Source organism: Monodelphis domestica, chromosome 8 (assembly GCF_027887165.1).
Source record: "Monodelphis domestica isolate mMonDom1 chromosome 8, mMonDom1.pri, whole genome shotgun sequence".
Classification (NCBI taxonomy): Eukaryota; Metazoa; Chordata; class Mammalia; order Didelphimorphia; family Didelphidae; genus Monodelphis; species Monodelphis domestica.
Genome location: NC_077234.1, coordinates 114283060 through 114299860, shown reverse-complemented (window position 1 = coordinate 114299860; position 16801 = coordinate 114283060). Strand labels below are relative to the sequence as shown.

The 16801-nt window shown below is 33.0% G+C and overlaps 1 pseudogene; it reads right to left on the bottom strand.

The window, feature by feature from the left end:
* Positions 1 to 12320: 12320 nt before the first annotated feature.
* The window catches only part of LOC100617683 (regucalcin-like), a 98342-nt pseudogene continuing 93861 nt past the window's right edge, over positions 12321 to 16801 (bottom strand).

Here is a 16801-nt window from a genome sequence, read left to right as displayed (position 1 = left end):
GCTAAAAGGAATAATAAAGTGGAGGAATTCCATGGAGACTGGAACAACCTCCAGGAAGTGATGCAAAGAGAAAGGAGCAGAACCAGGGAAACATTGTACACAGAGACTGATACATTGTGGTACAATCGAAGGTAATGGACTTCTCCATTAGTGGCAATGCAATGTCCCTGAACAATCTGCAGGGATCTAAAAAACACTATTCACAAGCAGAAGATAAACTGTGGGAGTAAAAATACCAATGAAAAGCAACTGCTTGACTACAGGTTTGGAGGGGATATGACTGAGGAGAGACTCTGAATGAACACTCTAATGCAAATACCAACAACAGGGAAATGGGTTTGAATCAAGAACACATGTGGTACCCAGTGGAATTGCACGTGGGCTATGGGAGAGGTGGTGGGAGGGAGGGGAGGGAAGAAAAGAAAATGATCTTTGTTTCCAATGAATAATGTTTGGAAATGACCAAATAAAAATTAAAAAAAATAAAATAAAATAACGAATGTATAATTATTCTAATATGCAAAGTTTAAATTTTTTGAGAGTAATTTTAGGTTAAGAAACATGCTCTCTCTGAATCCAGAAAGTGAACTGTTAGAAGAACACAGACAAGATGCTGCAACAGAAGATCCTGTGTGAACTTTGGGATGTGGTGATTTGAACTCTGTGGGGTTGAATGCATTTGTTTTGTATGTATACTCTTATGCCCAAGGGGACTGCTCCCTGACTGGCTTTTTTTGTCATGGCATCTAGAAATCATTGGTTTTGTTCTTTTCCCTTTTATCACCAGATTACTGTAATTTTAAGTTGATTATATTTCCATAATTCTTTTGGGGAAATTGGTTTCCCAATAGGATCACAAGGGGATATGTATCAATGGAGATTTTGAACCCTTGACTTAATTCCCCAGAAGTCTTTAGGATTTCCCAAAATTCCTATAATCACTCCTGCTTCTCCACATTTATTTTGGAGATATATATCTCCACTCCATATTTAACTGTCTGTAACTCCTTCCACTCTGTTTTTGGCATGCAGCCAGTGCTAATAGTGGTGAGTGGGGATTTTGAAAATGACTAACCAGCCATGGGTATGCGGTCTTTATTTTGTATCCTCTTTATTCTTTGATTTCTAATGATCATTAATAAATTATTTAAAATATAATATTTTATTATTGAGATATAACTTTAATTTCACACTATTATGCTATCTTGATTACATTCCCACCATTGTCATTGATTAAGAAAGATTAAGTTTCCCAAAATAATATTAGTTAATTTTATCTTGTCATTTGGCCACAATGACCTTTGAATATGCAAAAGTTAAAAATAATTATAGCATGAAATATCTCTATGTCTATTTGTGGTTGAATTGTTAACATTTTTTTTTCTAAGAGTAGAGCCCAAGTTCTCAGGAATAACTGAAAGGTTATAAAGGACAGACATCCAGAGGTACAGTGAAAGAAAATTGAGTAAAGTATTTTCCCCTGCTGTAAAATTGTATCATAACCAGATTAGCCCATTAGTATTTAAAATAACTTCTTCATTAGGTAACTGGAAATATCCCCTTTTGCTTCAAAAGTGAATAGAAAATATAAATTGAAAAAATCTGGAAAAAAGTAGCCTATAAAAGTAAAAATGATTTAGGAGTGGCAAACTGACAGTACAATTTATATAAAATTCTATGCATTGTTTATTTGAATTTGTAATAATAGTTCTCAGGGACAGGTAAATATATCTATATATATGTATATATGTATATATATATATGTATACATAATTTAGTCAAGATATAGTATGACCTAGTAATTTATCACACTTTATATAACCTTTAATCAGAATTAATATTTTGTTTTATGTAGTTTTATATTTCTTTCCTTAGTCATGTATTTGCTCTCCCAATTAATGAATAATAATGTAAATGGGCCCAGCCTCATGTAAATGCATACTACTTATAAAGAACTACACTAAATTACAAGATATAAATGTCCTCAGTAAGATAGTATATGATAAAAACAAAGACACTACTCACCAGATGAAGGTTATCTGTTCTAAACTGAAATAAAAATATATAGACGAAGTTATAAGTCCTCTGATGTTTAGAGAAAGTCATTATTGCTTACTTGTTAAATATTTTGAATGTGATGTGAAGAAGGGGGAAATCAATAAAGAACAATGCCCTCATTTGATCTTTCTCTTTCACAAAATTAATCTTAGAGATGCTTTCTCATTTTATTATTTTTATTTTACATTTAAATCAATAAGTTTGCATTGATTTTGTTATCTTTGCTTTACAAAAGTATATTTATTTCAGGACTTCAGGGGAGCTTGATGCATGTAATTTTATTGTATGTTAGGTTCAAGATTGTTGTAGTTCATTGACATGAAAAAAAGAAAACAAACATTTTGAGAACAGTGTGAATGACCAATGTATGGAAAAAATGTCCTAAAGCAAAATAATTAATCACTTGGAAATTTTTAAATGATTACAACTATATAGTAGGTATAAAGAAATTCTTTTTAAAGCAAAAATTCTAGATTATTTGTGATATCCATATGAAAATCCAATTGCTAATTAAAAATAAAAGTCCTGAACTCTTAAAAATATTCCTCTAATTATAAATGCCTATTTTGGATCTGTTCTCTTTTTTTTAACCTTTCCTTTCACACATCCAACTGTACAATCTTGGGTAGATGGATGGCATAAGCAACTTGGAATCACAGATCTAGGGACAAAAGGGAAATTAAGAGTCATTGGTCCAGGAGTAATTAACTCAGGTTGACAAAAATTATATATATGTGTGTGTGTGTGTGTGTGTGTGTGTGTGTGTGTGCATATAATTTGTTTGTTTTTTAATTCTAAGTATTTTACTTTTGGTTTTGAAAATTTTTATTTTGAGAACGTCTTGAGATTTCATCAAACCACCAGATTTATTGATGAAACAAAAAAACTTTAAAAGGTTTGATCTAGTCAAACTTAATAATTTAAAAAAAAATTAAATTAAATCCAAGAGGCTAAATAGCCTTTCTAACATCAAAAAGATACTTAAGTAGCATTTTGCATTTGAACTCTAGGGTCTGATTTCCAAATGTAGTGCACCAGAAATATATGTGACCCATCAGAATGAATATTCTTTTAAGATTTTAGCAATATTCTTTTAAGATTTTTTAGAAAAAGATTTTTTAAGTCTGGCCCTTTAAGAGTTGGCTCCTTCCTTCAGAAGGACTGGTTTCTTTTGACTGAGATGTTGCTAGGCAGATTAGTTGCGCTCAACACTGCTCTCAAAATGGCTGCTTTCCACAGTCACACAGGCTTTTGAAATGCATGTAGGCCCGATTTTGCTGAAATTTTCCTGACTCTTCCAACTGCCTTCTTTCCCCCCAATTTTTGGCAAAATAGACTGGAAAATCCTAGCTGATTCTGCCAAAAACTGTAATATTTATAGGGAAAGTGGGTGGGATTGTAGAACATGGGATACTGAAGTTTTGTAACAGGGAATGGAGGAGTTAAAGAGAGAAAGGAATATGGCTGCCTTTGAGGTAAAAGGAGACAGACGCCCACTTCCACAAGGCTATTTTTGAACAATGGGTTTCCTGAGAAATGGGCCACTTATGATAGCCTGAGGGGATGTCTTCTCTATGGATAGATTTGGAAGATACCACAGAGCACATAAGCATGGACCCTCTTGAGGGACAAGCCTCCCCGAAGACTTAGTTGCCCAGCAGGAGTCCAATAAGGACTGTTTATAGTTGACTGGCTATCCAAAGGTTCAGCTCCCTCTATGTCCCCTGAAATGATAGTCCTCTTATCTGACTGTATTTAATTAAATAAAGATAAATTTTAATAACAAATTTGGATAGTGGAGGTATCAGGGAAGAGGGAAGAGGGATTTCTCCTAGATGAGGGTTGAATCTCTCAGGTTTAGAGCTGAGGCCAGGTGTCACAGGCTGGTGGAGGGTTTCTTTATTCCTGTCTATGCTAATCTGTGGTAGTTTTCTTAAATTCAAAGTCTTAGCAGTAGACAGCAGGAGGAAGAAAAGTTCTGACTTTCAGAGCTGGTTGGGTCTGACTCTTTGGGCTGACACCCCTAAAGACTGGCCTTAAAGTTCAAACTGTTCCCCTTAAGTCCTGCCCAATCAACATGATCACAGGGATCCAGGTAGAGCACACAGTTGGGAAATTCAGGAATAGAGGTACTTCTATCCAGATACAGGGAGAGAGGCTCCTTCCATTTCCAGGAAGTGAGTGTTCCTCACAAGACCAACTGCTACTCCCACTTGTCCCTCCCTCCATCAACTATCATTCTTGTCAGTATCTTCTCTCTTAATATTCCAACTACTGTTTGTTCTCCCTGATTGGCAGAAAGTCCAAAACTTGCTGTACTTTTACTTTCCACAAGAGCCTCCTACTCTATTGATTTTCTCCCTCTGATTTATTGTGAAATACCATAATTATTAGATTAGTGTCTTATATTTAAAATAGTATTGAAAACAACTAAATCAAATAGTTGAATTCTTAGGCATTAGCATAAAACGAACAATTTATTCTCTATTAGTGATAAAATTATATGAAAGGAGTTTTCTGGACCTTCACATTGTTTAAAATAATAACTGAATTTTAAAATATGGAATATTAACTTTGGATGAGACCTTAAATAACAATAATACCAACAAGAAAAACAACATGAACTTACAGTGAAAGTATGATTAGGTTTACATATTTTGTTTAAATAACCCATTAAAGTACATAATTCAATTATTTTTATGTCCATTTTAAAAATAATTAAACTTATGGTCACTCATGCCACCAGTATTACTAGCAGGACTCAAATAATACCAATGCTTTTACCATTAGAATCATTTAGTCAAATCCTTTCATTTTACAAATAAGGAAAAATGAGAAAAAAAGAATTAATTCTTCAAGATCAAATAATACAAGAAAACATTCATTAATTTGACACACATCTATTGAGTGAATGTCCATATTTTAAATTTATATTTTAATAACACTTAACATGTTATTAGATTTTAAAATTTGCCAAACATGTAAAATCTATTAAGTTTTTTGGATTCTTATAAAAACCATGTGAAATAGGATCTATTATTATCCTAATTTTCCAAATAAGGAATCTAAAGCTAACAAATATGATTTTCAAAGGAAGGCACAATTAATTAAGTGTCTGAGGGAGGACTTGAACTCATGATTTCTGAACTCTAAGACAAACATTTTATTATACAATTTAATAATCTCTTTTTTCCAGAGTATATCAAATAGAAAAATCTGGAATTTCTTCAGAAAAGAGAAGAGACTTCAATAATAATAATAATATGTTATGGAGATGTTTGTACAAATGTTAGTTTTATATATGGTGAAGTTTATTCTCATATGTTTTGCCCATTTTCCAAGGTGTGTGGGGTAAGTTCTTAATGATATGGAAAAAAATCACTTAGGGCCTCTAACTGTGAGAAGAGTGATTACAGACTGTGGAGATACATTGTATGTGAAATGTTTTAACCAACCATATTCTACCCATGGCAGTAAGTTAAGCCACAAAGGTGTCATTGGGATCACTGCAATTGTAGTATAATGCATTAAATTGTCCCCCAGTGTACTGAAAGTTTATATGCTTCACTAAGCAGCCAACTTACTATCAACAAATGACTGAACCATAGGAGGATATGATTCCCCTTTGGAAGAAAAGAAGTTGAATTCTTGGCTCAAATTAAGTTTTAAAAAATAGCAAAAAACATTTATTAGGAAATTTTATATCTCATTCACCTATTCATGTGTTTTCTTTTAAATAGAAGAAACACTGGTAACTCACCAATATCCCAATAAGCCTCAAATAAAACAATTATATTCTAGATTTTAAACAAGAGTTTTTTCAGAATTAAATGATAATTCAATTATTCAATTAAATAAACTTCATGGACCTTCTATGTAGTAGCCTTAAAAATCACTCCCATATGAAGAAGGATGTAAAAGATTCATTTTCTAGAATTCTAATGTAAGTTAGGCATTGAATTAGATTGGACTAAGTGCTTTAATATTGACAAAAGGTCAATATTAAAATTTTATAATTCTTTATTTGAAGCAAAGTCTCCCTAAAGAAAATGCCAATACAGTGTTGACTCTTTGTTTTCAGGTTGTTGGTTTGCTTACTTTGAATTCTTCTTCTAGTACATGATAACACAAATTATATTTGAATTGGAATTAATGATAGTATCTCCAAATAGTATCTCTTTTAAGAGATACTAGAATTACTAGCAGAAAATATTTTTTTAATCTATAGTTGGGGTGCCCATATTTGAGTAAATAGGTTTTGGTTTGGGTTTTTAATGTGACATTCAAATACTGATCATCTCTGTCTATGAGTGCAGATGAACTAACTGTTGGATAGCATTGGACATCACTCAAAATTTTATTTTAATTTTTGTAGAAAGTCTGTACTTAATTCTATCAAGTACTATGAACTTCAATTTCAGCATGAATTGGAAGGGTACATAATATGGAATAAAATTTGAAGTTCAATGTGGTTATGCAGAATTGCTTAGTAGCTTACTATTAAAATAAAATTGCAAATTATGGGTATTTTAATGATTATAGGAGTAGGCAATGAATATTTACATTCACATGACTTAATTCAAAGTACAGATGAGTAAGTCTTGTAAATTACCCTTGAAATATTTGTGATATTTTTATGTTTTATTCAATGAGCAGCTAAATCAGATTTCTAAATAGTCATTTTACATTTTAAGTGTGGAATCAATAAAACCAAGGTTTTACCATAACAAAATAAGTGCTATGAGCTAGATATTCTGGGCATCATATTAAAATGCTGAAGTGGTTCCCTCCTGAGAACTAAATATAGCATTCAAAAAAAGAGTACCTTCCAATAGCTTGCAGGTGCCGAGAACATCTGCAGAGAAGACTTCACTGGCTTCAGGCCATTATTACATTGTCATTTAGGATCTGTCATGAAATTATAGTATCAGAGAACACTACAATACTAGAGCTGGAAAGGACCTTAGAGACCATCTTATCCAACCCCCTCATTTTACAGATGAGGAAATATGTTCTTCACATTTATGAATTGTAATGGTTTGTTTGACTTTACGTAGTGATTTTTTTTTCATAAGCAGGTATGAGAATATAGTTGATAGACACATAGTTTATTCAATCATGCTATATGCTACTTAATTTTTAAATTTGAGTTATTTTCAAAGTAGGAAATAGCTGTTTTAATAGCAAAGAATGGATATATAATATCCATTATATAATCTTCCTCAAATTTAATATAATCTTCCTCAAAATTAAATAAATAAAAGAAAAATGATAATCTTTCCTTTATCACAACAAAACAAATCAATAAGGATCTATGTTTAAAAGAAAACTATACATGATTAACACAGGCAGAAATTCAATTAATCAAAGAGTTTAGTATACAAAAAATATTAAGAGTTCTAGAACAATTCCCATATTTTTGCATGTAAATTATATAGGTTCTATTATTCCCATCCTAATGATATAAAAAATGAAGTGGTGATGAATTTACTTTTCACAGAATTCCATTGGTAGTATGATGTAGATTATACAAATATTTTCATATAATACATATTTCTATGTTTATCATGTGGTAAAAAACACATTCCTTACACTAGATAAAAACTTATTGAAGAAATAAAGAATGGTATATTTTGATTTACATTTGGACTGTCTGTTCATTCTATGGATTTTGTCATGATTCTCTTTTTAGGGAAGGGAATTGTGAGTCTTGAAATTTCTCAGACTTGTGAATGTTAAAAAAAATTCCCCTTTGGAACAATTCCCTACTGGGACCTTTCTCCATTTGGAAAGTGAGAACTCTACTTAGATCAGAAATGGGAAGACCTCTACTCCACCTGTACTTAAGACTGCTTTAGGAGAAAAAACTCCTTGATGAACAATGAAAAGTACTTAAACCCAACCTTAACCCATGCCTATTTTTAGAATTAATACAAAAGGTTGATAAGTACCTATAAAGGTCAGGCAACTTGTGAATTTATAAGGAACAAAGAACTGGGAAATTTACTCAGAACTTTCCTGGTGTGAATTACTCAAAAATCCACACCTTCTTAGGTGTGGACTAAGAATGGTCTGTCCTTTGAAAAACGTCTACTGTGATTGGTAGATGTAAGGACTTAGGGGAGGTAACATAGGAGAAATTGCCCTTTAATAGGAGCTCAGATAGGAGCTCAAGGGGACTCATTCTGAAACATTCAGATGGAGGATTGAGTTGGTGAAAGCAGCTAAGATGATGCTGGCTTGGTGTCACTAGAATCCTCACTTGAACAGATCTTATGGTGAGATTAGGACTGACTGATCTTTTCTTTTAGGGCTTAGGCCTGGGTTGGCCAGGGCTGCCTGGACCAGCCTATTCTTTTCTCATTTATTTCCTTTTTTCTCTCTCTCTTTCTTTGATTCCTCATTGTATTATTAATTAAATTCTCTATAAAACCCAGTTGACTTGGGTATATACATAATTGGGAATGTTTCCCTGGCGACCACCTTATATTGATTTAAAACAAGACACTGGTGAAAACATATTTCCTGTGGTCAAATTTACTCACCCACTCTTATATCTATCACAATTTAAGTCTTCCACTATTTTAATCGACTACAATTTATATCTTCAACCATTTTAACTCTTTTAACTCTTACAGAATGGTATGAGAGGGAGAGAGAGAACATGGATTAGAAAATATTAGAGAATGAATATTTTAAAATTCTTTTGACCTGTAATTGGGGAAAAAATAAAAAAATATTATAAGAAAAAAGGCTAAAAATAGGCCACTCTTTCATCATTATGGACAGTCAAACTGCAAATGAATGATGGAAGATTTAAAGCTCTTCTTTGGTGCCATACTTGGTCTATGTAATTTTGCAAGGCTCATTTTTAATTATTTGGTGGTCTTTTTTCTTCCATTTACATTTTGTTGCTTCTTGTATTTTTAATTTCTAGGTAAAATAGAATGATAAATTTGTAGAACATACAATTTAATTTGCTTTATTTTATTTAGAAAGCACCCCCATCCTGTCAAAGGAGTTAAACAAAATTGGTCTCTTTCCTGAACTTTAGTCTCTCCTCACCATATACTTTTTGGACATTTCATACTAGATTTCCCATAGATTATCCAATTAATTTTTTTTTTCATAAACCCTAACCTTCTGTCTTGGAGTCAATACTGTGTATTGGCTCCAAGGCAGAAGAGTGGTAAGGGCTAGGCAATGGGGGTCAAGTGACTTGCCCAGGGTCACACAGCTGGGAAGTGTCTGAGGCCAGATTTGAACCTAGGACCTCCCATCTCTAGGCCTGGCTCTCAATCCACTGAGCTACCCAGCTGCCCCCTCAATTAATTCTTATTAGAGCAGAACATATTATCACCTCCCTCACCTCCAACCCTCACATTTCTAATTTTTTTCTATCCCTGTCAATGATATGAAGATGGTTTTATATGAAGCCTTTACGTTTGACTCCATACTCTACCAAATCATATATTATATACTCTTAAACAGATGCCAAATCTTGTCATTTTTACCTTCATAGAGTATTTAATATTCAATTTCCTCTTTTTCCTATATATCTAATCCTCTCTTTCACCACTCTACAGAATCTTATTTTAGCACTTCGTCATCTCTTAATTATATTATTACTATAGCCACCTAATCAATTTCTATCTCTGTTCCATTCCATCCTATACAGTTGCTAAATTAATTTTCCTTAAGTGAAGATATGATCACATCATAACTCTACTGCATCAACTTCAGCAACTCTTTATTGTCTCTCATCCCCTCCACAATGCCCTAGCTTCTGAGACCCAAGATGACAGACTAAGGAGTGTTCTGAGTTTGTTTAACCCATATCCAAACAATAAAAAAAAATACCTCAACAAATTCTTTAGTAGTGGAGTCAACAGAAAGCAGGGTGAATCAGTGTTGCATCCAGGACAGTGTGGAGGGACATCACAGAGGGTCCATCTTGTGGAGATAAAAGGTCAGAATATATCTATATTTGCCAAGGTGGAACTTAAGAGCAATCCAATCCAAGCTACAGGGGAAAGGGCACAGACAGACTAAGATCAGCCTTTGATAGGGACAGTAGAAACTAAAATGATAGAGTCCATGTAACAATGAGAGGAATGTAGGACAACACTTTATAGCCTAAAGAATAACTAATCTAGGCACATACACACATGTGTGCATTCAACATACACACACAATCACATATTCCTCTAGTTTTTAAAGCCCTTAAAAATAGACTCAACTTATTTCATTGGATATTACTTCCTTTTCTGCACACTATGATCCAGATAAATGGATCTCTCTTTTTTTCACACAGACATCTTGCTATTGTGTCTTCATGGCTGAATTGACATCCCTAATGCACATCCCATTCACCTGTATGTGAAAAAAAATTCACTTCTTCCTTGAAGAAATAGGCATCTACATTATGTTTTCTTTGGTTATGTCTCTGATACTATTTGTGGGTTCAAGGCCATATGGTTATGTTGTCCCAGAATCCAGACATAGCATACATTACATTTAAGTGATGATGAGGTTGAATTCCCAATTTGGCCTTGAGTTGTAATTGATTGTAATGCATGAACTCACTATATATATTCTCCTTCCCTATAATATCAAGCTATGTGTGAGAAAGGCCTTGCTAGATGAATGGATAGCTTATCTGAGCAAGTCCATTGTGCAATATTAATGACTTAATAGTAATAGTGATCATAACTTAATTCCCACTCAGTTCATGTATTTGAATTTAATGGGAACTATCAGTGACTGTAGCCAAAGGAATGATTAATTTGAATTTCAGAATATGTGGCATTGGAGGATTCTGGGGAAAGGTATGAAATGAAGTATGGGAATGGGTAGAGTGGGTAACTGATGATATCCATAATTTATTAAGAAAGTGATTACAATTATTGATACTACAAAAAGAAAAAAAATCTAGTTCTATAAAAATTATCACAATAAACCAGAGTTGGAGGGAGGGAAAGAGTGAAGATTCAAAAAGGAGGTATTAAACTCTAACCTACTTTTTATGTAAGTGAAAATATCAAGTTAACTATATTAGGAAACACAAAGGAAGGATTTTTGACTAAATTTAAGTATTTAACAATAGAGTAGCTTGTAACAAAACACTCATTCACAATTTCTATGCACTATAATTAGTTGATAATCTTAACTGCCAGCTGCACCGTACAACAAACAATTCACTTTTTTATTCTACAAAGTTCTTTAAATGATGGTAGAAGCTTCCTTTGAGCAACAAATAGAAGTTTCTTCTGGGTTTTAATGAATAAGAAAACCAGTTTTCTAAATTACTTTTAAAGATGAGAAGATTTATGGATCAGTAGGTTTGAGTATCTATGATCTCTAATCTAATCTAATTTACTCTATCATTTGTAATATAATCTAATCTATTGAAAAACTAATCTAAGGTTTTAGAACCTTAAAATTTTAGAAGCTGAAAATGAAGAACATGAAAATTACAACAAAAATTCAGAAATGTTAGAGAAAACCATAGGACACATTATGTGTATTTAAATGGAATAACTAACTTTAACATCTCAATCCAAGAAAATTTCCCCCAAGCTGATGTGTAACTAAGAGGTTCAAATTAATTGCTGTGCTGCTTAAAATTTGTATCTGTATTCTTCCCAGGAATTAGAGCTCTTTGAATAAGAAACTAGTTCTTCATTCTAACTTTTTTCTTCTTTCTCAAGAATTCTATCCATTACCCTTTTTCTGCCCTATCAGTGGCTTACAAAGTTCCAAGGAACCAGATGTTAACCAGAGGTGAAGGTAAGATTTGCAGTCTGTATCTTTTTTTTTTTTGATAAGCAGATTTATATTTGTTGGGAACAGATGATATCCTAGAACTTTTTATAACAAAGAAGAAAAATAGATGTGAATGCTCTTCAAGTTCAGTTGACAAGGGAGGAAAGAGGGGGTGGGGATGGCGATACATGCAAATTGATGGGTAAAGAATAATCCTTGGAAATTTCATAGAATTTTCTTTATTGAGGATTTGATAGTATATTAAACCTCATATGATTGCTAATGAAGAGATATAAATGTATTCGTGACATAAAATGCTCCAGGATTTCTCCATTTGGCAGAACAAACCAACCAGCCTCAAAAGCTTATCAACTCCAATTTTATCCTTAGAAATTATCCCAAATAAAGATGAAACCACAAAAGGCTATTTAACATTTAGGGAAAAGTCAATTTTAGTGTTCTCTCCTTGATCTAACTCTATTTTATTTCAAGTTCTGTCAAAGGATTTTCGCAATTCCTTGTGTCTGGAAGTAACTCCAGTATTGGTTCAGGATTAATCTAACAAATGCATATGGGGCCATACCTTTTACACCCAGGTCAGTTATCTTAAAAATTCTTCCTGACTCAGATTGTTGTAAAAGTTTATCAGGATCCAGTCCATCCCAGGAAGAGGTGATATATAATTCAGAATAATTAATTCCTCCAAAAGAGTCAGAATTTATTTTTTCAACAGTCAACTTTAATGTTTGAAGTCTTTCTCCTAACTCTGGAACCAGATCACTCATCCTGAATTTTAACAAGTCACCCAGAGCTCCCCTTCAGCATCACTGGTCTTTCATCTGTTCTTTTTCCATCTTGTACCTACTTCTGCATTTGGTAATCTTTCCAGTCTGTAGATAATAATCAAAGACATCCACAGAGTAAGAGAGACTATCAACTTAAGAGAAATTTTTGTGATCCTGGGACCAATCTAAACCATTAGAGATGTCCACATGATAAGTACTTCTTTGTTATACTGCCATTAGGAAAGAGAGCATACAGGGTACCTTATTGTCTCTCCAGTATATCAGGGCCAGGTTCCTTGGCCAGGTACCAAGGAAGTATCTCCCAGCTGAATCCATTTTCCCATAATTGAATCAATTGTTTTTCTTAACTTTATCCATAGAAACCAGATCAGATAGTGATTGGTCTTCCCAGTTAAAAAAACAAAATGGAGCCCCTACAGTTGCAATACATCCAACAGACTATTGAATGGTCCCTAAGCTGACTGGACTATCTAATATGACCTCTTGTACTTGATTGGTGAGTGAATCCCATCAGCAAATCTTCTTGGATGGAATATTCATGAACAGGATATTATGGGATTTTGCTTCCCACACTAGAAATTCTCCACACCTGCTGCAATGGACTCAATTTTAATAGAGGACATTATCAGGACAGAGACCTGGGGCCTGTATAAAGAGCCTTGGGATTTCCCTTCATTGCCACTCCGATAATCCAATAATTCTTCCTGTAGCTCTGTCTCAGGTGACTGTTGTTCAATCAGTCCCTTTCAGTGCACTCCCAAACTGGAGGATTTACAGTAGACAAAGCCCTGCTTAGATGGCTTGAGCAGAAAACAAGTGATTTTTTTTTTAATGGGCTCAGCTTTGGAGGTACAGGAAAAGAAGTCAGATTCAGACATTGACCAGCCAGGGAAGGGGGAGGGGCTAAGCTTTAAGGGGGAAGTTCAGAGTTCACAGAAGGAATTCTTTCCAGTCCAGCCAGTCATGAGGGAGTAGATTTCTGATTCATGCTTACTGATCAGTTTGTTGAGTTATCACAATCTGCTACATACAACTAATGTTCTTTTTAGATTTTTCACACATATATACATACACTTATATGCACAATATATGTATATAAGCATGGACACATGTTTCTCTTGATGTATAACCATGTATATACACATATCTTTAATTTGGCTTTACATTGTTTACATTCTTTTTCTTTTAAAATTATTTTTCTTATGAATTAAGAATTGTCAAAAATTAAAAACATAATTCAAAAAATTAAAAACATAATAATATATAAAGATGAATAATATATTTTCTATGTGTATTAGACTTTTAGAAGAAGCAGTATAATCAGTAAAGTATTAATCCCAGATCTAGGAAGACTTGGATTCAAATCCCATTCCTTAAACTTAATGACTATGTATCCTTGGGTCTATCAATTAAACTGTTAGTATTCTAATCAAATAACCTTAAGCATAGAGGTAGCAAAGAAGTTGCTGACCTACAATAGTATAGTTTCTTCAACTAGGAATTTATTATATAATTGAAATCATATATTAAATCCCTGTCCTTATTACTTGATTTCACTTTTGACTACAAAGTGGCAAGATCTGTAGGCCTTACTTGGATTATAAATAACCTGCTTATATAAACTTGGAATTACATATAGGTAAGAAGTAAGACCCATGATTTTAGATTCTAATTTCAGACCTTATATCAAAGTTCTAAGTCTTTAACTATATGAAAAGTTTCTAAATGGTATTTTCATGGTTTTTTTAAATCAATTTATTGTATTACTCTTCCATTTCAACTAACTTTGAAATGAAATTTAAAAGATTAGCATCTATTTTATGGGAATCCCATTTTCTTAATCATGGATTCTTTTTAGAATTCCTGTAGACTCCTGATTACTTGTTCAACAATGAAATGAGGTCTTTCTGGATTTGCAAGGGGATATTGGGGACAATGTTGGCAAGGAGTGCAATGTTAAGGAGTCGAATTAATGATAGAATGAGATGAGAACACAATTCAAATGTTGGAGGATGATGCTGGTCTGCACATACTTAAACATCATCTCACCTTCATTCCTCACCCTTTTCCTACCCTGGCCCGTTTTTTTTTTCTTTTTCGTTATATTTTGAAAGTTCCCTTTCATTTATAACTCCAATCTTCCAGGCTTCTGTTGGCCCTGAAAATGACAATAACTCCCAACTGAATATGTTCACTAGCAATAGTTAAACTGGTTGGAATTAAAAAGCTATGGTAACAAAGTTTGCTTAGAAATAATCCAATGGCTTTGTCAGTGGACCAGATGGAAAACTCGTCTTCTGTACAATGGAACAGATGTATTGTATTCCCTGAAATCTGTTGCCAAGACAGCTGGTTGGATCATTCAAGGAGGAAACAGCCACACATGAACATGCACCAGTTGGTCCTCACTTCAATGGAGCATTGCCTTCATATAAACACTATCTGTTTTTGTTATTCTGACTTTCAGATGACTCATCCAAAACACTAATAAAAGATAACTTTCTTACTCTTTACTTGGCTTCATGATACCATGGTAATAATCCTGCATTTTAATACTTATAGTGAAAATAATTACTTTTATCATTTACAGATAGATTTAATGATTAAAGAAAGAGTTATGAAATAGGGAAAGGTAAATCTATCGGCTATTTTTTTAATCCATATATTCCATCTTATAATCAATACTGTGAATTGATTCCAAAGCAGAATAGTTATGTTTAGACAATGGGAGTTAATTGACTTGCCTAGGGTCATATAAACAGTATCTGAGGCCAGATTTGAAGCCAGGACCTCCCATCTCTAGGCCTGGGTCTAAGATTCAAACTAGACTCATGACTAGATCACTCTTCCTGATTCCTCTGGATGGCTAATTAACTTTAAACATTCTCAATAAGTTATTTTTTTCTGAAGTAATCAGAATACACACATCTATTTTAAAAATTCAGCCTCTTATATGAGCACAGTTCCCGGCAACTGCAAAACAATTACAATAATTACATCAAACATCACTGATAATAGGTTATCTAAACAGACAAAATTTTTTAAAAAGTTTGAAATATTGTGACCTATTATTTAAAAAAAAAACCCAGTGAGTGGTTTTCTATTTAAACATTGATTAAGCAAGTCTGATTACTTCATTTGTGTGCCTTTAAATATATCTGTAAATTGTTTCATCTTAGCAATCTACTTCAAAGGCATTGAAGATATTAAGAAGAGGAAATTAGTAACTTGAATGCATCCAAATGCCTTTTATTTGTTTGGTTGGTTGTTGTGCTTCTTTGTTTGTTTTTATTACTTTTTTTTTTACTTAAGTATTCTGTTGCTAGTATTCCACCATTAAAGACTTAATGTGATTTGTATGGGAAGTCCTTTTGCAGATGCAGATCACAACCAGTCATCATTTTCAAATTTTAGTGAAGACTATTAAACCTAGAGAAGTTAAATTCTCATATTAAAGAAGGGAAGCAATGACAGAGATTAAATTAAGATTCAAGTTTTTCTGATACCCTATGCCCTATCCATTATGCCATACTATCTTTTTCACAGATGGTAGAATGATGCTAAAATATCTCTTCTGCTAAATGTATTTGTTCCAGATTAAAATTTTCTAAAAAGAATCTTTAGGCCTTTTGCAAGTCTATAATCATAAAAGATTTCTCTTTGTTCAGCTATGTCCTTATTTAAAAATCTGCATTTGGAACTGCCATATTTATTAGATTAATTTGATTCTATATACAGACAACTGATGTTTCTCTTATCAGTACATGGATATGTATAATTCATTGTAATATTTCCAATATGTCAAACAAGGACTTGGAAAGTGGGTGAATCAGTATATAGTGCAGGAGACTATAAGTTCCCTATTATAAACCAGGATGAACAATTTATAAGATATAAGCTATGGTCATGAAATCTTTGTAATATGTTACAATGGTCTGACCTTGGTAACAATTTTACTACTGGGTCTGAAATTTACATTTGTGAAGGGTAAGTAAAAATTTCAGTTACTATCCTTAAATATAACAGAAGCATTTAAGATGATCTTTAAAAGGTTGAGATTGAATGTTTTAGCTGATTTCCTGGTTATGTGGCATTTGTGGTAGAGAAGGCCATGGTTTTATGATTCCTTTAGTATTATGGAAAAATCTTTTTATGAACTATAATGTTTCATG